The sequence below is a fragment of the Lontra canadensis genome, unplaced genomic scaffold, assembly GCF_010015895.1.
Source record: "Lontra canadensis isolate GAN:19392208 unplaced genomic scaffold, GSC_riverotter_1.0 scaffold157, whole genome shotgun sequence".
Lineage (NCBI taxonomy): Eukaryota > Metazoa > Chordata > Mammalia > Carnivora > Mustelidae > Lontra > Lontra canadensis.
In genome coordinates, this window is record NW_022631151.1 from 200,371 (window position 1) to 222,101 (window position 21,731).

General features: G+C 39.9%; 1 pseudogene; it reads left to right on the forward strand.

The window, feature by feature from the left end:
- Positions 1–5,639: 5,639 nt before the first annotated feature.
- LOC116859507 overlaps positions 5,640–21,731 on the forward strand; it is an 85,380-nt pseudogene continuing 69,288 nt past the window's right edge.

Below are 21,731 nucleotides of genomic sequence, written 5' to 3' on the forward strand. Positions count from 1 at the left end.
GGTTCAACAGCCACACATGGCCACAGCCAATGCAAATACAGGACATTTCTATCACTACAGAGAGTTCTATTAGAAAATGTTGTTTTGTTTGTTGGTGACTCTCAGATGGGTCTCCAGTCCAGGCATGTCTCTGGGGCCTCGGACTCATAAGAGCCTACCAGACATCTGCATTTGGGTGTTCCATAGGCTTCATGGATAAATTATTTCCCCCAAACTGCTCCTTTCCTGAAAGTTTGATTGGGACCTTGAATGCAGAGATAAGGAATTTCATCTGTATTCTTTATGAAGAGGAGAGCCATCAAGAATTTTGACTGTTACCAGGTAATTAAATTCAAAATTGACAGTTCTTTATTTTTTTAAATTTTATTCCTTTTTTTTAAAAAGAAGACTTCCAGTTTTCAAGTGTGGCATTTGGCAGTTTTTAAGTTGAATCATCACTTTCAATGACCCTGTAAATGTCACCCATTCCCTCCCATTACCCCTGTCCCCAAATTAATTTCACATACTAGATGCAGAATGAGGCTAACAAAGCAATCTTTGTGATAGGACTTCCACAGATTGCTTAATTGACACTTCCAAATCTCTCATTTATTTGGATTTCTAAATCAACAGAATTAGACTACAAATTAATTCATTAGTGCAAACAATAGAAAACGAGGTCAGGATTATTAGGAGAAGAATAGACAAGGAGATGAATTGATCCACAGTCAGATGTACAGGTTGATCCCTGAAACTCCGAAAAAGTAGGTCAACCTTTCCCCCTCTCTCTTAATTACATGCCCACAAGCTTTCTTCTTGTCAGGTCTGGAAATCTGTGTAATTATGTTTCCATATCCAATCGCGTCCAATTTTGAAATGAAATAAACAGTAAGAATTGGTCACATTAGCAAGTGGAGCCACGAAATTACATTCATTAAGGCATTGTTCAATTATGGAGAGCAATCCTCCGGTGACCTCAGGAAGGGAAAAAATCAGTTTACAATTAAGAACCTGCGGTACTCGATAAATATATGTATTATTTTGGAAAGAATGCATTCTTTCCCCTTCTGTCAAAGGGAATCTAGACCGGGAAAGGGCTTGGATAAAGAATAATTACACTTTGATGAAAAGAAGCTGAATTCACCTTGATCCAAATCAGGTCAGTAATTATCCACCCTAATGCAGTATAATGATCCATTGGATTTATAATTATAAACCTTCAGGAGAGTCTCCGTGTAATTCTGAAGTAACAACAAGGTAACAAGCAATGTTTCCCATTTAATTTTCCACAACATACAATGCGATTCTATACTGAATTACTAGTATGTTTTTATTACAGTCATTTCTCGTGCTTTTGAAAAATTCCCTCCTCCCTAGACAAATTTTTATCAGGCAGGCAAAATGTCTGCTTCCTCCCAAAGTTTTCTTTTCTTCAAGACTTTTTTCAGAACTTCCAGGAATAAGCAAGGAACGATGATTTCAGCTCAGTAACTAAAATGGCCAAAATGGAGACCATCATCTTTCCTTGCCCTGCGTTTGCCTGTCTACTACATCCCACTACATATACATTTGATATTTTACTAGATAACAGAGCGAACCTGAACAGCCTACAGCCTACATGGCCATGAGAGCAAGACACGCATATTCAGACAGAAAGAGGGACAAAGAGGAAGGGAGAAAAGGAGAGAGGGAGAGAAATGGGGCACTTTTGTACAATAGAAAGGGCAGACTTTCACACTCATGTGAAATGGTCCTTGAGTGAAACATTTTATCTTCTGAGCCTCAGGTTCTGCATTTGTAAGATGAGACTCAGAATACATATCTCATAGAGTTGCTGAGGACCCAATGAAATGAAGCTCTAAAATGCCTACTCTGGTGTCTGCACAAAGTAACCATTCAATAAAGAATGGCAAGCCTTCCATTGGTCACCCAAAAGCCACATAGACATATCAGTCATTTTGCCAAAAATAAATAGTGTCAGCATGACATATGTTGTACACATTTGAATTGTAAAGCATAGACATTTGGGCAGCTGTAAAGTGTGTTATAATTGAAGGAGGGCCTGGCTGGGAATCAGGAAATCAGTGTTTGAATCTTGACTACAATTGCTGTTAGCCAGATGAACTTGGGAAAGTCATGTAACCTTCGGAGCTGGAGCGTCTATGACTGCAAGAGAGAGGCCACAGGAAGCACCCCGGACATCTGATGTGCTAATCCATGTAAAGGGGCTATTGTACGTAAAGCTCTTTGGGTGTATATAAACCATGAAGGGGTGAGACCCTGTTAGTGTCCTTTGCCTTGGGGAAACAGTCCCGGAGGCAGGCCCTCTTAGTGTGTGGCTGAGAAGTCTTAGACTTGAAGGCTGACAACATCCTCTGGCCCTGTGTGCGTGAAGCTTCTCGAGGGGCGACTGCCACAGTTGCAAGCTGTGTCCAGCCCTATCTCACTCAGGAGTCTGGGAAACGAGCCCGTGGGCGCTGGAGATGGCGATGGGAAGGTAGTGGCGCAGACTCCTTGGCGCCTGTTCCAGGCAGCCCGGCTGAACGCAGTGATTTTCAGGGAAAGCAGACACAACCTCGAAATCATGTTCTCTTTATCACCATCTAGCAACCAAATCGGAGCACACAGTAGGTGACTAGTGAATATGGGCCATCTCAAGTTTCATGAAGCCCAAACATCAAACCACGCAGAGTCCACTGACTCTCCAATCGGTCACGACACGCAGCGTTCAAGGGAGACTTTATGCTTCATTCCTGGGGAAATTTCCTCAATTGTCCTTTTTCCCCGCTCAGAGACGGCCTTCCTTTGTGCTGTCTTGCCACTTCACTTTCAAAACTCTGGTGAAATCAGGTAGGAAGCATCTTGGGGATTTTCCTTTGTCTGCCAACTCTCAGTTGCCGATCAGGTTGCCATTTTGGATTGCTAAATGGCCTTCTAATTCCCATTTCATGCCCGGTGCTTTGTCTCCCGTTGGCTCTACAAGACTGTCAGAACCTATTTACTAACCTCTCCTGTCTCCTCCCTCAGAACTCTTGAGCCGGGCTCTTTCCCCTGCTCTGCGCCGCCGCCACTGAGGAGCCAAATAAGCGAAATAAGGTGACTGAGTTCCATGACACATTTCGAAGAGAAACATCCACTCTTTCCCCAGCCCGTGAAGTTTTAAATATCAGAAGCCTGTGTCTCTGTGAAAGAGTTGCCAAAAAATTACAAATGGACTTCTTTTTTAACAGAATTTCTGTGTAACTTCAAGCCATACAAGTCATATTGAGGTAAACCTGCCTGCGGGGGGAGGGGGTGGTGGTGGTAATGAACTGCCAGTCACTCTTAGGTACACTTGGTTCTCTGGGAGGGAAAAAAAGGTGTTTTTTTTTTCAGACCAAGTAGGAAAGAAAATCTATCATCAGATACAATTTTGGATCCTTTCTCTCTTTCTCTCTCTTTTTTTTTTTTTTTTGGCTGAAGATTTTGCACCGAAAACATTTTTACAGGCATGTATAAATGGCCAAAAAATACAGTGATTTCCTAAAAGCTAATAAAGTTTTAACATAAAAAATAGATTTTCTGAGATAGCAACTGGCAGTTTGGGGATAGAAATAATGTATTCGGTAAATAATTTTCACACAGCCCAGCTAAGCTCTCCTACAGACTATTCAGATCAATATTTGATGAGAATGTGTCAAAGCAAACTTATTGCTATGAGGAACCACTGCTGTCTTTTGATTGAAGTTAATGAAGCAGACATATTAGTGTAAAGCACTTGCTGGATGCATTTGAAATTTGTCCTAACCACCACTCGTGATGCTAATGGAAGATGGTAATTACTGTCCACATAATTCTGAAATAATTAGGAAAATGGGCGCTTTTCAGAATCATCCTATTTAAAATGCAGGCCCAATAACAGAAAAGTTTCTAGACATGTTCTGACTTGAATCAGTGAAGATAAAAGTGGCAGAGCGCCTTTTTACTTTACAATTGAAATCTCTCTTCCATTGCCGCATAGCTTTAGAAGGAATGAGGGAGCCAGAAACCTTGCCAATGCCAAGGCGTAGAGAAGTGTGGGAGCAGCAGGTTGGCTCACCTCCCCATTACAGTTAAAGACGCTCTCGCCCTCCTGTAACTTGAGACCCTTCCTGCCTCATTCACGTTAAAAGAACCTCCCTGATGGGGCTGAGTCTCTAGGATGCTTCCCTGAAGGCATAGATAGATCACAGCGCTGACAAGGACTTCCTAGGACTGAAAATGGTCAGGGCCTTCCGGCTCTGTGTCTGAACAGATCCTCGCAGGAGTGGCAGCGGAGGACAGGGGTGCCCCGCTCCCAGGATCACCTGACTGCAACAAGAGGGATGCTAAATGCAGGGCACGGGGGAAGAAAAGACAAAGGGATTTCGGAAGCTTATTGTCAATTGCGAGGCATATTGTCAATTGCGAGGCAGCACTCCTTCCCACGCCCCCTTGATAGAGAAGGAGCTGCTTCAAGAAGGGAGCCTGAGACACCATCAGTAAAGAGGAGACAACCTGATAAGCAAATGTGGTCTCTGCGTGTGCGTACTTTCCCAGTCAATGTAAAATGCCTTGAAAATAATTTGTAACTGCAAAGAAGAGAACCTTGGAGATGGAGAGGCCCAGAGCATGCAGGGGAAAGCGGTCTCCTTAGAGAGGGGTGGTTGCTCGCGCCGTGGTGCAGGTGTCCCTCAAAGCACACCATGGGTGATGATTCAGGAGGGCACAGATTTTTCCCCACGAACGGTGAGATCGTAAGTCACGGGGCCATCCTCACAGCTTATCGGATAATTCTCTGCATACATTTGATCTCAATTCTCTGCATAGCCACCGGGTGAGGAAGGCAAGGCAGGCGGGCGGGGAGTCACACCCCCCATTTGAGAGGGGTACGTCCCGCTGCCCATCCTCGGACCTCAGCAACCCTCCCCTATGGCTCTGTTGTGTGCTTTGTGCAGGCTGGCGATTAGCATCCCCCACAAGAAAACCTGGTCTCAGAGAGAAAAAGAGAGAGAAAGAGAGAAGGAAAACAAAACTTGTCATCAGAAAAAGAAAATATGTGAAGAGACTAAGGCTCTTAAAAAATGCCACCTCTTCTGGCTGTTTTCCCAGTGGTTCTCCGGGACGTGGAGCTGCACGTCCACACCCGTGACCCTGACATTCGAGCTCCTCCATATTTGATGCTTTACCCCACTTTACCCAAAGGGAAGCCTTCTCCACCATTTGAAACCACGTTGATTTGTGATACCACACTTTCTCCTATGCTGTTCCCTCCATTGGCTAGGCTGTCCTTCCCTTGCCTGCGACTAAACCCTGCCCCGGTGTGCCGATGCTGACTGGGCTCACAGGCCCGCCCTGGGGACTTCAGGCCCACACGGTGTCGGACCATCTCGAGGGATCCTGGGAGGTTGCTGTCCATAGCAGTCACCACGGATCCCATGGCAATTGACTGACTTGAAGTTGAAGTTCAACTCGATCTTGCTAAGGCCCAAAGAGAAATTTACTGGAAGGCCCTTGAGGAATTTTATATCCCAGCTACACGTGGGAAGATCAAGGGCAGCTGGGCCTTAGGGGCATCTGGAATCAGATGTGTCCCTCTCTTATCTTTAATTCCCTTGGCTTGACACCTTTTTTCTCTCAGCTTCTCCCACGTTCTGGGGAACATGGGCATCAACAGTTCCTGTGCTGCACGTCCCACGGGTTTTCCACCAGAGGACGACTTTTGTTCTCTCCTCCATTTCATTTCAAGTAATTCTAGAGGACTGCTCGAATGGGCCTGCTTGCTCGGCACACCTATTTCCAGACAAATCTCATACCGACTGGGGCAGAATCACTTAACAGAGACCCCATCACGGGGAACCTCGGACCGTGTGTCCTGTCCAGAGCAAACAGGAAATCCCTGTAATCCAGGTGGCCTCACTGGTTGGTGTCCCCTACGGAGACACACTGGAATCGCCTCTTCACTCTGCACACATCACATCTCCTCTCCCAAACACATTCCTCAGCTCTTTGAGGGTGGAGCCCAGGACCACATATTATCCTTCTAGAATCCCTGTGGTACTTAGTATGGTTCCATGCAATTCGATTTCCACAACCATCTTTTTCCTTCAAGTTTTTATGTAGATTCCAGCTAGCAAACACACAGTGCAGTACTAGTTTTAGGTGTAGAATCCGGTGCTTGTCACCTGCATAAAGCACCCGGTGCTCAACCCACATGCCCTCCTCAATACCCATTCCCTATCCAACACATCCTCCCCCACCTCCCCTCCAACAACCCTCAGTTTGTTCTCTATAGTTAAGATCTGTTTTGTGGTTTGCCTCTCTCCCCCCACCCACCCATGTTCATCTGCTTTGTTTCTTAAATTCCACATATAAGTGAAATCCCATATGATATTTGTCTTTCTCTGACTGACTGACGTCACTTAGCACTATACTCGCTAGCTCCATCCATGTCTTGCAAATAGCAAGATTCCGTTCTTTTTGATGGCTGAGTAATATTCCATTACATATATTATAATATAATATATATGATATATATGTGACTATAAATACATAAAATATATATATATATATATATATATATATATATATATATCTTTTTTTTCCATACTAAAGCATTCTTTATTTACTTGCAACCTCCCACATCTTCAGGGGGTCCATGACAGGCTCTGGACTGAAAATACATTTCCTTTCTCAGTGCATGTCTGTTTCAAATTCAATTATTGTTCTAAAAAATCCTTTGGTTCAAATTATCACATTTACATGTCCATTTACATTCATATATTTACTATATATTTTGTCAGAGAGAATTTTTTATATAACTGACCATATTTATATGAACATAGTATCATTTGTTGTAAATCTTATTTAATTTACCATACATTGAGAAAAGTACATTGATGCTTGTAGATATCAGTCATTGACTCAAATATCAATTCCACCATACTTACTACCATTTCACAATAAATTATAAGGTACAATAGCAATCCTTTAAAGATTTTTATAATTTTTGTTTAAGGTTTAAAGAGAGCTTCATTTTTTTAACAGCACACAAGTAGGTACTCAATTTATTTACTTTTAAACTTTTAAGTATATAACTAAATGAAAATATGAAATATATAAGATACATAAAATACATATATTTTAAGCTCACTTTAGTCAACTAAAATTTTCCTTTCATTTTCCATAGTTAATCAAATGTTTGAATGTATCAATTATCAATTTAATATTTTTAAAATAGTTCTTTATTCATTCTTTTTTTTAATTTCTTTTCAGTGTAACAGTATTCACTTAGCACTATACTTGCTAGCTCCATCCATGTCTTGCAAATAGCAAGATTTCGTTCTTTTTGATGGCTGAGTAATATTCCATTACATATATTATAATATAACATATATAAGATATATATGTGACTATAAATACATCATATATATATATATATATATATATATACCTCTCACCTCTCTGCCCTCACACATGCTATTTCCTCCACCCATAATACCTTTCTAATTCTTCTTCTCCCGACAGAAAAGTCCATTGGGACTACACAACTCAATCCTATGTTACCACTTCTGGAAAGCCTTCCTGACCACATCCCTTTGTCCCTTTATCCCAAGGCTAGATGAAGCGTCCCTCTTCTGTGCTCCCACAGTATCCTTCATGGCACTTACTGCTTATCACTTTGCAGTGTAATTATTTACTTGTTAGGCTCATGTACTAAGTGGGTGGTTCTCAAAATGTGGTTCCTGGAGCATCAGCATTACCTGGGAACTTGTTAGAAATGCATACTTTTGGGCCTCACTCCAGGCCTAAGGAATCAGAGATTCTGAGAGTATACCCAGCAATCTCTGTTCATTTTTAAAAAAGCTTTTATTCATTTATTTTAAGAGAGAGGGCACGCATGAGCAGGAGGTAGAGGCAGAGGGAGAGGGAGAAGCAGACTCCCCACTGCGCAGAAAATCCGACGTGGGGCTCGATCCCAGGACCCCAGGATCATGATCTGAGCCAAAGGCAGATGCTTAACTGACTGAGCCATGCAGGTGCCCCTGGCTATCTGTGTTTAAATGAACCATCTGAGTAGTTCTGATGCATGCCCAAGTTTGAGAACCACTGAGACATGTACCGCGAGCAGTCTGCATGGTCTAGTTGATAGTAAGTACTCAGTAAAGTTTTTTTTTTAAGATTTTAATTTATTTGAGAGACAGCACAAGAGAGGACGAGCTGGGGAGTGGGGCAGAGGGAGAGGGAGAAGCAGACCCCTCATCAAGCAGGGAGCCTGACACGGTACTTGATCCCAGGACTCTGGGATAATGACTTGAGCTGAAGACAGTCACTTAACTGACTAAGCCACCCAGGCGTCCCTTGGTAAAGTTATGATGAGTGAATGAATGAATCAATATTTCTTACTTTATGTGAGGTTTGGGATGTGTTGTTTCTTCTTGCTTGCTTTTCAGGCACTGTCAATGGGTAGATGACTGATTTCCATTCATTTATTAGACCATCAATTTATTTATTCATGTGTTAGACTAGCTAGAAAACTTGACAGCCAGAGTAGAATTCATACTGTTGGCCACAACAGTGGTACCTAGCTCTCCCAACCACCGGGAGTCTTGGGGAGCCTTCTTCCATAGCTAAGGGATGCCACTTTATAAACATGATCTTTTTCATTGGTACCGTTTTAAAAATAAACAAGAATTCCAGAAAAAACCATGTCCTTGCAGCTGCTGATGTCCTTTGAGCCTTACATTAAAAAAAAATGCCCTTACTTAATCCTGATGCTTGCAAGTCATCTTCGCTGATAAACCCTGGGCTTCAGCTGTAAACAAAAAGACTGAGAACTTCTTTATTGCTGTCTGTGAGTTACTCACTTCCTTTCAGAGGGAGCAATCTCTGCGCCCTGGGCCGAGCGGGGCCTCCCTGCACCTTGGCAAAGCCTAGTGAGAGTGCGTGTGAGAGCCTGAGCTGTCTCAATAGCCCAATGTTATGCTTTCAGCAAGCTTTTGAGAACAAAGTCTCTGTTTTTATTGCTCTCCCTGCCAGTGATTGCGATTGGCTTCTTTCAGTGGGACATTCCATGCCTTTGCACTGAGTGCCAAAGCAGGACATCCCGTAAGTGCTCCAAGCTCCTCACAGAGCCCCGAAATGAGGCCTTTCTGGAGTCTACCTCCTCTCCCATTCTGCACGCACAAACCCATGCACAATTTTCTGATCATCTTTTCCTGCATCCCACAGAAGACAGTGAATACAAAGCCCCCAAGAGCAAACATAGTCTTTATTATACCAACTTGTTACATTACAAAAACTGTAAGTAATTAGTTTCTGGAAACTTGTTCTATATGGTCATGTCCAAAACTTATGCCACACACATACACACAAAACTGACTTAAGAGAATGAACTGCTTAAAGCTTGGAGGTTAAGGTTAAAGCCATAAAGGACAAAAGCATAAATTATGTGGAGAGGTTTCACACAGGTGATGTCTGATTGAGCTACATAGAGCAATTCCAGAAGGTCAGTCTGTGCCTGCATCACAACACCCAGAGATACATATTTAATGTGCAGTTTCACCTGGAGTGCCTCATTCAGTAGGTTCAGTAGGTTTCCTCATCCACAAAATTGTTATTTTTATCAGTTGCCCCAGGTAATTCTGATGTTCAGCTACTGCTGGGAGTTACTGGATTAGGAGGTGGTCAACTCTCCTTCCAACGTAGTCTATAAAGTTTTGTATTACCAACACACACTTTGTGATTCTCTCTCTCTCTCTCTCTGTCACATACACACAACTATCCAAATACCAGTTTCAACATTATATCAAGGGTCAGACAATCTGGGTTATGGTCCCATCTCTGCCACACACTCGCTGTTGCTTTAGATAAGTTATTAGCCTCTTGCTTTCAGTTTCCTTCTTCACAAAACAAATAGTCTGTACTACTAGATCCAATAGTGTGCTGGTGAAAAGAAAAAAAAAAGAAGCCTTGATTTGTAGTGTGTGCAGCATTTGCCAGTTTGCATGGTATAAATAATCCTACCTGCCATGGCCACTTTCAAGCTATCAACGTGGTATCACTGAACATGGAGTTGAGGGGAGATGCAAACACTTTATTCTCCCAAATTAGTACAAACTAGCTCCAGCTCAGCCCTGACCAGATCCCTCCCAACTTTAAATGTCTATATTCCATTTTATGCAGTTAATGAATTAGTAATGGTAGCATCTCCTCTTTAAAGAAAATGAAAGTCAGTCATTCGTGGTATGAAGAGAGCCTGAACTTGGTAGTTGGACAGACTTTTAAATTCCAGCTCCATCATTTGGACCTTTGAAAGGACAATTAACTTATGGATCCTGGCTTTCTCATTTGTAAACAAAACACTCCTTTTTAGTGAGGAGTAATGAGTGAATGTCCGTAGAGTACCTAGCAGAGTGTCTAATATCTGTAACATGCAAATGAATTAAATAAGAAATGAAAGAGAAAAGCAATAGCAGTCATAACATTAAAAACACCAGCATTAAGCTGAGTGGTATCCCACTGTATGTGTATATTACATTTATCCACGGAAGGGCCTGGGAGATGTTAAGTGAAGTGAGTCCCAGAAGGACAAATACTGCATGATTCCACTTACATGAGATATCCAAAACACTCAATCATATAGAAGCAGAGAATAGAATAATGGCTACCAGAGGCCGGGGGAGAGGAAATGAAGAATTGCTAATCAATGGGTATGGTATTACATTTATACAAAGAGAATAAGTTCTAGAGACCTGCTACATAACACTGAGCCTCTAGTTGGCAATACTGTATTATATGCTTAAAAACTTGTCCAGAGGGTAATACACAAAAAAGAGCAAGGAGACACATGAAGTCTTCTAGAGGTGATGGATATGTTTATTACCTTGTTTATGGTAATGGTATGACAGGTGTATGCATCTGTCTGAACACTTCAAAATGTGTACATTAAATATGGTAACTTCTTGTACATCAAATATACCCCAATTAAAAAAAACATACCAGCACCAGGCAGGGAAAATGTCCCAAGGGAGAATATGAAAGAGAGTTCACAATGAAACTCAAGGTTAATGGTAACATTACTTACCGTTTTATTGAGAACTTTCCATGTTCTAGGCTAAGCTAGGAGCTTTACATGGTTATCTGATTTTAAAGGCACAGAGAGCTACACGTATTATAAACCAAACTGTCACTTTAAAAAAGTCTTTTAGATGTCTCAAAACCTAGTTTTAGATTTGAGCTTCTGCACAGGACAATTTTGAGGAGGATGAATCTAGAGAGGAGCAGAAACATGAAACCAATTTACCACAGTCCTGAGCTTTGTACTTTGTATTCAGACCAATTCATTTGTGAAGTCATTCAGTGGACATCCACTATATGCAAGATACTGAACAAGTCACTGGGGGGAGGAGGAAATGCAAATGCGAGTAATACAGGGCCTCTGTATTAGTGAGAGAGACAGCCTCAGGCATAAATCACATTGATTTAAAGCTGACTCAAACCAACTTTTCTCATGGTCCCTTAGACTGTTTGTCTTCGAAGTCATTCACCTGGGCCTCTTATTCCCAGCCTTTTGTTATAAACACAATGTGCTCTCTTTTGAAACTCCAGTAGGCATGTTTCAGTGGGTGTGTAGTGAAAAGACATCAGGGGTTGAAACCCTATCCCTATCCTATTTACTAACTGTAGCAGCTAGGGCAATGTCCATGACTACTTTTTATTTATTTTTATTTTTAAAAATTTATTTTAATTCATTTTAATTTTTATTTCATTTTATACTCAGGGTTCAATAAATATTATTTTTGGTAACTGTGAAGTAGATTGATGCTAGTTCTTGACCATATCCTAAAATATATGATAGCTCAAACCTGCTAGAAGCTTACTCACACAAATTCTAAAACAGGTCTTTCTGATTAGCAAGTGGTTCTTTTCCCTTGGATTCTTCTATCTCATGGATCCACTGTCTTTAATAAATGACTTTCAAGGTCATCAGGCTTTGCTACTTCCACCAGGAAAGAAAAAAACCTGAAGAAATCACTGTGGAAGATTTTATGGACCAGTCCTGGAAGGAGTGCATATGACTTCTTCTGATAATTCACTGGCTAGAACCCAGTGATATCACTACACTTAACTCCATGAGAAGCTGAGAAATGTAGAAGTAAGAAGAAATGTTTCGGTGAGTAGCTGGCTAGTTTCTACTACAGAAACCAAGTATCTCTTTCTTATTCTAGTCTAAAGATCTCACCCCACATAACATCATGTGATGTTAAACTATATATTTAGTTTTTTTAAAAAAATTATATTAAGGAAATTCTACCCCCGACATGGGGCTCAAACTCATGACCCAACGATCAAGAGTTGTGTGCTCTAATGACTGAATAGCCGGGTGCCCCTATATATTCATTTTTTAATCAATATTACCAGTATCAGAAAATTTCTAGGTGCCATATTTGCATATTTGGATGCAAGTTGACAGGAGAGATGGTCTAAGGAAACTTTCTCTTGTCTTTTCCCTTGGTGATTTTCCAACACTTTGCTACTGCCTTATCTGCTGTTTATCAGCTTCTATCTCATGGTATTCCAGTTTGCACAGTCTATCATGTGGAGCTGAAATGATAATAATAAAGTGAAACTTGAGAAACAAGCTAGGCATCAAGATTCAGAAAGAAGTCATGAATCAGTACTGTGCGGTAGAAGTACACAGAGGGCAGGAGAAATATCAGAAGCCTAGCTAGAGAGGAAAAATGAAGAATTTGCAAGTACTGAGGGTAGAGAAAACCAGGCTCCATATTTCACGACGATTACTAGAGATCAGGGTACTTGTGGAAACTACCCCATTGTCTCAGAGGCAGAGCCGGAATAGAGTTATTTTTGTAATGCCAAAAGCAAAATGCACTAACAGAAGGATGAACAGCTTTGGTAGTGTCCTATCTTCTTCTTTTTTAAATTTTATTTATTTATTTGAGAAAAAGAATGAGCATGAGAAGTGGGAGGGTCAGAGGGAGAAGCAGACGCCCTGCCGAGCAGGGAGCCCGATGTGGGACTTGATCCCAGGGCTCCAGGATCATGACCTGAACTGAAGGCAGTCGCTTAACCAACTGAACCACACAGGCATCCCTTCTTGGGGGATATTCTTATAGCACTTTCTACATTATGTGAATCAGCACAATTTGTAATTATGTATATATTTTAATTATTTGTTTAATGCATATCTTTCCAACCAGACTGAAAACCATATGAGGGAAAGAACTTTTTATTCTTCAATGCTGAGCACAGTACTTGACTCATAATAATAACTGCTCAATAAATACTTGCTGAGTGGACGAATGGATGGATGGCTGTATTATTATCTTAGTTCAACTAAAAATTGGGTGACCTCCTAGAAGATATCCTGCAACCTTAACAATTTCTTTCTATTTAAAACTAGTGCTTTTGTTTCCAAACTTTCCTCCCCTATTTCCTTTCTCATATCTGATAATTTCTATTTAGTCACCTTCATAGGCTTCTCTTTCTCTGCTCATCTCCTAAGTATTGAGTCTCCCAGAGTTTTGCTCCTAGGCCACACTTCTTTTGTTCTATGTACCTTCCAAAAATGGTTTCTCCCAACCCAGTCAGCTTCTTGTTGATGGCTCTGATGAAATCATACAGCTACCAGAGACCTCACCTTCAAATTTCAGATGGTGTGAACTGCTGGGTGTCTTCATTTTGAGTGTCAAGTTCATGTTTATTAAAATCAAACTCATCTTATCTTCTTGTGAATGTTCTTCTGTTTTTGTGCTTTCTATCTGCGTTTTCATGAGTGGAAGTGTGTTGTCCTCCTGTGCAAATATTTATCATAGCACTTAGCACACTCTATAAGCAGCTAACAACTTTTAGAACAGGGGCTTTGTCTGATTTATCTTTGTGCTCCCAAGACCTAGCATAGTATAAGACACAGAGCTGGTGTTTCCTGAAATAAGATCATATATGTATATCATAATTACCCTTCCAGGTTCCTAAACTTGACCCTTGAAGCTATATTTGATTTCTCCCTGTTGTGTGATTATAGCATTCAACCACAAAATTCCATGGATTCTACTTTTAAAAAGTCTCATAGTCCCCTCCTTTACGATCATTCTTCCTTTAACCAGAGTCCTTTACCCAAACTATTGTAATGGCATCTTAGATGGCCATTCACTAATACATCCTACAAAAGCCCCCTTCCTTCCCTCGTATTCAACAGATGTTCATTGAGTGACTACTATTTGCCATGCAGTTTTTTAGATGCTGGAGATATGACAATGAACAAGACAAAACAATTTCCCAAGGAGTTTTCATTTTATTGGGAGAGACCTAAAATTAATCAACAGTCAAAAATATATTAGTTTTCCAACATTGTTGAGATATAATTGACATGTAATTTGGATAAGTTTAGTGATGATGTTGGACAAGTTTAATAAGACGTGATGATTTGACTTACATATGTATTGTGAAATGATTACCACATAAAGTTAGCACATCCTTCACCTCACCTAGTTACAGAATGCTTTCTTATTATTAACTATAGTCACTATGCTACACATTAGATCCCTAGAACTTATTCATCTTATAATTGGAAGTTCATACCTTTGGACTACGTGTAACCATTTCTCCCACCCTTCCACTCCTGGAAACCACCATTCTGCTCTGTTTCTATAACTACCTTTTTTTGGGGTGCCTGGGTGGCTCAGTGGGTTAAGCCTCTGCCTTCAGCTTGCGTCATGATCTCAGGGTCCTGGGATCAAACCTCACTTCAGGCTCTCTGATCGGCAGGGAGTCTGCTTCCCCCTCTCTCTCTGCGTGCCCCTCTGTCTACTTGTGATCCCTTTCTCTCTGTCAAATAAATAAATAAAATCTTTGAAAAAAAAGACTACCTTTGTTCTTATGTCCATATATAAGTGAGATCATACAGTATTTATATTTCTGTCTGACTTATTTCATTTAGCATAATGCCCCCTCCCCCCAGTTTCAACCATGTTGTTGCAAATGGTGGAATTTCCTTATTTTTTATGTCTGAATAAAACACCACATTTTTAACCTATCCATCTGTCAGTGGACACTTAGATTGTTTCCATGCCTTGGCTATTGTAAATAATGCTGCAGTGAACATAGGGGTGCTGATGTCACTTCAAAATAGTGATTTCATTTCCTCTGAATATATACTCAGAAGTAGGATTGCAGGATCATGTGGTAGTTCTATAATTTTTGGAGGGAACTCCATATTTTTTAAAGATTTTGTTTATTTATTTGAGAGAGAAAGAGAGAGAGGGAGTGCATGCATGCAGGGGGTGGGGCAGAGAGAGAGGGAGAATCAGGCTCCATGCTGAGCAGAGCTACAGGACCCTATGATCATAGCCTGAGCCTAGCCAAAGGCAAATGCTTAGCCAACTGAACCACCCAGGCGCCCTGAGGACTTTCCATATTGGTTTGTATAGTAGCTATACCAATTTGTTCTCCCACCAACAGTGCCCAAGGGTTCCCTTTTCTCCACATCCTCACCAGCACTTGTTATCTCTTGTCATTTTGATCATAGCCATTCTAACATGTATGGGGTGATATCTCATTGTGATATTGATTTACATTTCCCTGATGATTAGTGATGTTGAACACCTTCCCATGTACTTGTTGGCTGTTTGTATGTCTTCTTTGGAAAAATTTTTATTCAGTTCCTCTGCCCTATTTTTAATCAGATTATTTAGGTTTTGCTATTGAGACTTATATATTTTGGATACTAACCCCTTATCAGATATATGACTTGCAAATATTTTCTCCCATTCCTTAGGTTGCCTTTTTGTTTTGTTGATCTTTTTTTGTGCAAAAGTTTTTTAATTTTGTGTAGTCCTGTTTATTTAGTTTTACTTTTGTTGCTTGCATTATATATGTTAAAACAGTAGTAAATGCTAGGAAGAAAAAAAATGAAGCAGGGTAAATGGGTAGATGAATGGTTCCTGGCAGTGTGAGTTAGGAGATATTCAGGTTGGATAGTCAGATAAAGTGTGTTTGAAGAGGCAACATTTGAATAAAGTAAAAGAGTAAACCGTGCAAATGCCTCTGGAAAGAGATCAACACTGAGGAAACTGTAACTCCCTTAGGTGGGAGCCTACTTCGTGTAAGCTAGGTACCTGCCATGTAGTAAGCAAGAGGTCACAGGAAGCAGAGTCATGTAGGAGGTTGGTTATGGTGGTATAGACACTGAATTATTCTAAGCATGATTGCAGCTATTATAAAATTGAGGGCAGTGGAGTGCAATAATTTGCTCTAAGCACTAAAAGATGGCTATGCTGTTAACAGACTGTAAGGATGTGTATCAATCAGCCACTGACACAAGAATACGGAAGCAAACATGTTCCTTCGGCAATAGGAAAGTAATAGAGAATTCAACCGTATTCCCGTATATTTATTTATAGAGATGGCATGTTGACTCAGAGCAAAATATGTAATCTTAAATTATCCTAAATCCATGGAAAGAAATGAATTTGTTATACCCAATAATAAAAATATCGATAGCTATAATTTATTCACTTATTTAGCAAATAATTATTAAATTATTGAGCCTACTGTGTGTTAAGCACCAAGCTAGATATTAGGGGAAACGACATTAAATGGGGGGTGCAAAATAGGCACCAGGGAGATGGCACTAAACCCTCATCTCATCATAAGCAAGCTCTAGGTCAGCCCAGACACAGAAGAAATCTATTGCGTACACACTCATAGTCAATGGGATAAAGTTTATACGCTTTCCCTAAACGAGAGCAAGCTCCACAGGACTAAGGTCCAATCATGTTCCCATACATTCAAATGTCCATCTGTGGCTCACTATTGCAAGACAGAATTCAGTTTATTCTAACTTCTCTGGGCGACATTTCATCATGGTACTAAAATCTTTATCCTCAAATGCTCTGGTAATTAAACTAGCATGAACTATGTGGAGAATTTTAAATTGCCACTAAACACATAACTTCTGAAGTCCTTCCCAGTGTGTATAAATTCCCACTTAAATGTGTATCCATTTGTGGTGCTTTATTACTACAGAGTTAAAACAAAACAATTACATGCAAAGCTCAAACAGATTCAGGGATTTTTAAAATCCTAAGATAATTAGTTATCTTAGCTGAGGAAAGGTTCATGTTTGCACACATCAATCAGCCTATCACATCTACTTATTTCCTAGAGCAAAACGTTTTCAACAAAGAAAATCTATGAAAACAAAAGTTTAGATGTGGCTGAAAATCATGATCTGGTCAATTCATGTCGCTCTGCACATTGGACTTTCTCTTTCAGTGAGACTTCCCTGTGAAATTTGTCTTTCATGGAGAGCTTAAGCGATGCGCCTTTGACAGGCTTCTATTGTGACATCAGCTTCCCAAACTCCTCCCAGATAGTTCTGGACTGTGGATGGGGTCTTATGCATTCAGGCTCGCTTGGCTCCCGAGCTCCTGCTTGAAGATTTGCTTTTCCATCCAGTATAACACTGACCTAGTCATGACTGCAGCTTCTCCAATTGCCAGAGATGCCCCCACACAAACTTTCCTCCCACAAAATACATACCAGTATGCTAGATTTCACAAACTTGATTGGATTGGGAGGGCACAGAGGAATAGTGTACCTTTCAGCAACAGAAGGGAGGTAAAATTCAGTATTTAGGCATCCCTGATTATACTAGTTTCCTGTTGGCTGCTGTAACAGATTGTCACAAACTTGGTGGATTTAAGAAATGATTTATTTTCTTACATTCCTGGAGGTCAGAAATCTAAAAGCAGTCTCACTGGACTAGAGTCAAAGTGTCCGCAGGCTTAGTCCCTTCTAGAAGCTGTAGGGAACAATCTGTTTTCTTGCCTTTTCAGCTTCTGGAGGCTGCCTGCATTCCTTGGCTCCTGCATCCCTTTCCCCATCTTTAAAGTGCTTCACTTCAACCTCTGCTTCTTTTGTCCCATGTCCTTTTTCTGGTGATGAATCTCTTGTCTCCCTCTTATAAGGACTTCTGTGATGTCATTGGGTTCACTGGATAATTTGGGATAATCTCCCATCTTAAGATCCTTGACTTAATCACAACTAAAAAGTCTCTTTTGCCATGTAAGGTAACATATTCACAGATTCTGGGGATTAGGATGTCAACATCTTTGGGTGGTCATTGTTTGTTTTACCACAAAATTTATTTTTTTTAAGTTCTTTTACTTTCCCATTACCAGGAAATTTTGACAGCTTGGTTCAATTTATGTAGTCCCACAGGCTCATACATCTTAACAGTTCCCCCTCTCTTTTCCTTCCTTCAGTTTTCCTCTTCACCCCATCTCTCCACCCAGATTTCCCTAGACAACTTCAAAATTATCTTATTTTATTATATGTAGCCATTCAACTCTATGTTGCTATTATAAGCTAACACCAATTCAGGTCTACCTCTGCCATCTGAAAGCACCAAAGTGTTAAGCAGAACACTTAGGGTTTTTCAGTTAGCTGGAAGCACCCTCTAGAAACAATGATGACTGTAAAAGGAAGAAAATGCCCTTATATTATGTATGAATGCCTCTCTATTATGGTTAGCTCAGCTGGTCAGCATATGAGTTATAAAGAAGTTGCCTTTTCCTTGATATCAAAAGTGTTTCTTGGTCACTTATCTTGAGCTTAACAAAAGTGAGTTTTTCTTCCTATAGCCCAATGAATAGCCTGCCAAAGATAATCATGCCAGGCGATCTCAGCAATGTTAGAGCTTACTTTCTACTTCAAGGTCTTTCCAGAGTAGGAACAGCATCCTTCTGATGCAGAGGCTTGCCCAAGTCTATTTCACCAAACTGACTGGATAGGAAGGCAGACCTAGAGAAGAGAATCCAAATGGAACACATGGGTTGAACTGTATCCTCCAAAATACTTATGCTGGGGTCCTAGCCCCCAGTATCTCAGAATATGCCCTTATTTGGCAATAAGAATTTTACAGATGTAATCAAGTGTAGATGAGATCATCAAGGGTGGACCTTAATCCAATATGACTGATGTAGAAAAAGAGAAAATGGCCACGTGAAGACATGGATGGAAAGAGAGCATGCCAGTTGATGAAGTAAGTAGGGGCTGGAGTGATACAGCTGCAAGCCAAGGAACACAAAGATTAATGGTCACCACTACTTGAAGCCAGGACCAGTCAAAGAAGGATTCTCCTTCCACAGGTTTCAGAAGAATCATGCTTGTCTCTTGGGGAAGCTACTTCATTTTTTATTGCTGTTCTTTTGAGTCTACCTCAGACCAATAAGAAAAACATTTCAGCCTCTCAAGGCTGTACTTAATGACGGGTATTTCTCCAAGAAGCCTCTGAAATATTAGACATTTTAGATATTAGACTATTAAGTTTTCTCCTAAGGCCAAAATGCATATTAAGTAAAAAATTAGTGTCTGTTCTTTCTATTCATTAATTATGCTCAGTTGGTTCATTCACTCACAATCAACATGTGAGGTTATGCAATGTGCATCAGATTATAATTTTACCATTTTAGTAATATTATAATATATAAAATATAATATGAAATATACATAATCTAGAAATGTCATATACGAAATTTAACACCCTCCTCACTTATTAGCAATTCCAATGTCTGTGTTCACAGATAAATTCAAGTATAAAGAAGAAAATCTTCCCTTTTTAAATTTTTCTTTGTTGTTGTTCTGTCTGAAAAAGAAGAGCTTTAGTCAAGTGGCTTGCTAGAGACCAAGTCACCTCTTAAGTGCCGGCAGCCTGGGGAAGTTTTTCACGAACTGTTATAGTGCCTTCAGTACCGGCAAGGTCCCACAGGGTAAATTGACAAGAGTCAATTGATTTTCTATACACAAGTATTGAACATTTGGAATCTGAAATTAAATTAAAATATGATTTGTAATAACATCAAAAACAGAAATTCTTTGGTAAAAGTCTAAAAATTGTATAGGATTTATATGTAAACAACTACAAAACTGATGAAAGAAACTAAAGAAGATCTAAGTAAAGAGACATTTTGTGTTCATGGACTGGAAGATTCAGTATTATTAAGATGTCAATTCTTTCCACATTGGTAGATAGATTCAACACAATCTCAATCAATTTCCCACAAGCTATTTTGTAGATATCGACAAACTGCTTCTAAAATTTATATGGAAAGACAAAGACCCAGAATAACCAACACAATACTGAAGAACAGTGTTGGAAAACTCACAGTAGCTGATTTCAAGTCTTACTATAAAGCTACCATAATCAAGACCACATAGTATAGGTGAAAAGACAAACACATAGATCAATGAAATACAAAAGAGGGTTCAGAAATAGACTCACACAAAGACAATTAACTGATTTTTATCAAAAGTGTAAGGCAATTCCTGGAGAAGGAATAGTCTTTTCAGCAAATGGTGCTGGAACAATTAGACATCAATATGAAAAATGAATCTAGATACACTTTACACTTTATAGCAGAAGTAACTCAAAATGGATTGTAGACATAAATGTAAAATGCAGAAAACTGCATTTTAAAACTTCTAGAAGAAAACATAGGAGAAAATCTACATGACTTTGCATTTGGTGGTGAGTTTTTAGATATAACAACAAATGCATTACCCATGAAAGAATATAAATTAAAAATGTCTGGTCTCTGAAAGACACTGTTAAAAGAATAAAAAGACAACACATAACTGTGGAAAATAGTTGTAAAATATATATGATAAATGACTTGTAAACAAAATGTATGAAGAACTCTTTAAACTGAACTACAGATCTTTCTCAACTGATAAACCCACTGTGAGCTGAAAATACGCTAAGTTTAAGATGCATTCAATACACATAACCCACCAAACACATGAGCCTACAGTTGGACAATACCATCTAACACAAAGCCTAATTCATAATAAAGTGTTGACTATCTCATGTAATTGGTTGAATATTGTATTGATAGTGAAAAGCAGAATGGATGTATGGGGACAGAATGGTTGTCAGCATATGGGTTATTGACCCTCGTGATTGCATGGCTGACTGTGTGCTGTGTCTTGCTGTCCCCACGCAGCATCATGAGAGGGGATCAGAATGCATAGCGCTAACCTGTGGAAAGATCCAAATTCAAAATCCCAAGTACAATTTCTGGTGAATGTATATCATCACTTTCTTGCCACTGTAAAGTCAAAAAATCATCAGTTGAATTGTAAGTCAGGGACCATCTGCATAAGGAAACAACCTAACTTAAAAATGAGCAAAGCCAGACAGACATCTCACCAAAGATGTACAGATCGAAAATAAGCTTTTTTCAGCAACACCTCAGGTTTCCATGGGGAGAGTCTTTTCTTAAATAATCCTGTATTCTTGCTCGATCCCTTGTTCTCCTCCGTGGAAATGGAGTGAGTCACCTAAATGATGCGTATTTTGGAAGAAATGGCAAAGGTAGCTAACCTCTTTATGGCAAAGGTAGCTTAATTATTTTCTCCATCCTTTCTTTTTTGGACCTATCTTATTGCAAAGAGAATGTTCTTTAGGGTATTTTACTTGTATGCCATATGCTTAGTGGCAAACACTTTGCTCTAAGTGTTGATGATTAGAAGGCAGTTATGATGGTATCTGATTATTTTGTACTGCCTGTAAATCTGAAAGTAAGTTCTTAATTCTGGGATTCAGTGTTTAGACAATTGTTGCTTGAACACTTAAGCCACAAAGTATAGCTCAGCATTTATCAGTAATGATGATGCTTATTTTCATCTTCATATGGTTTCCCTATCTCAATTTGTTTTGCATTCAGACA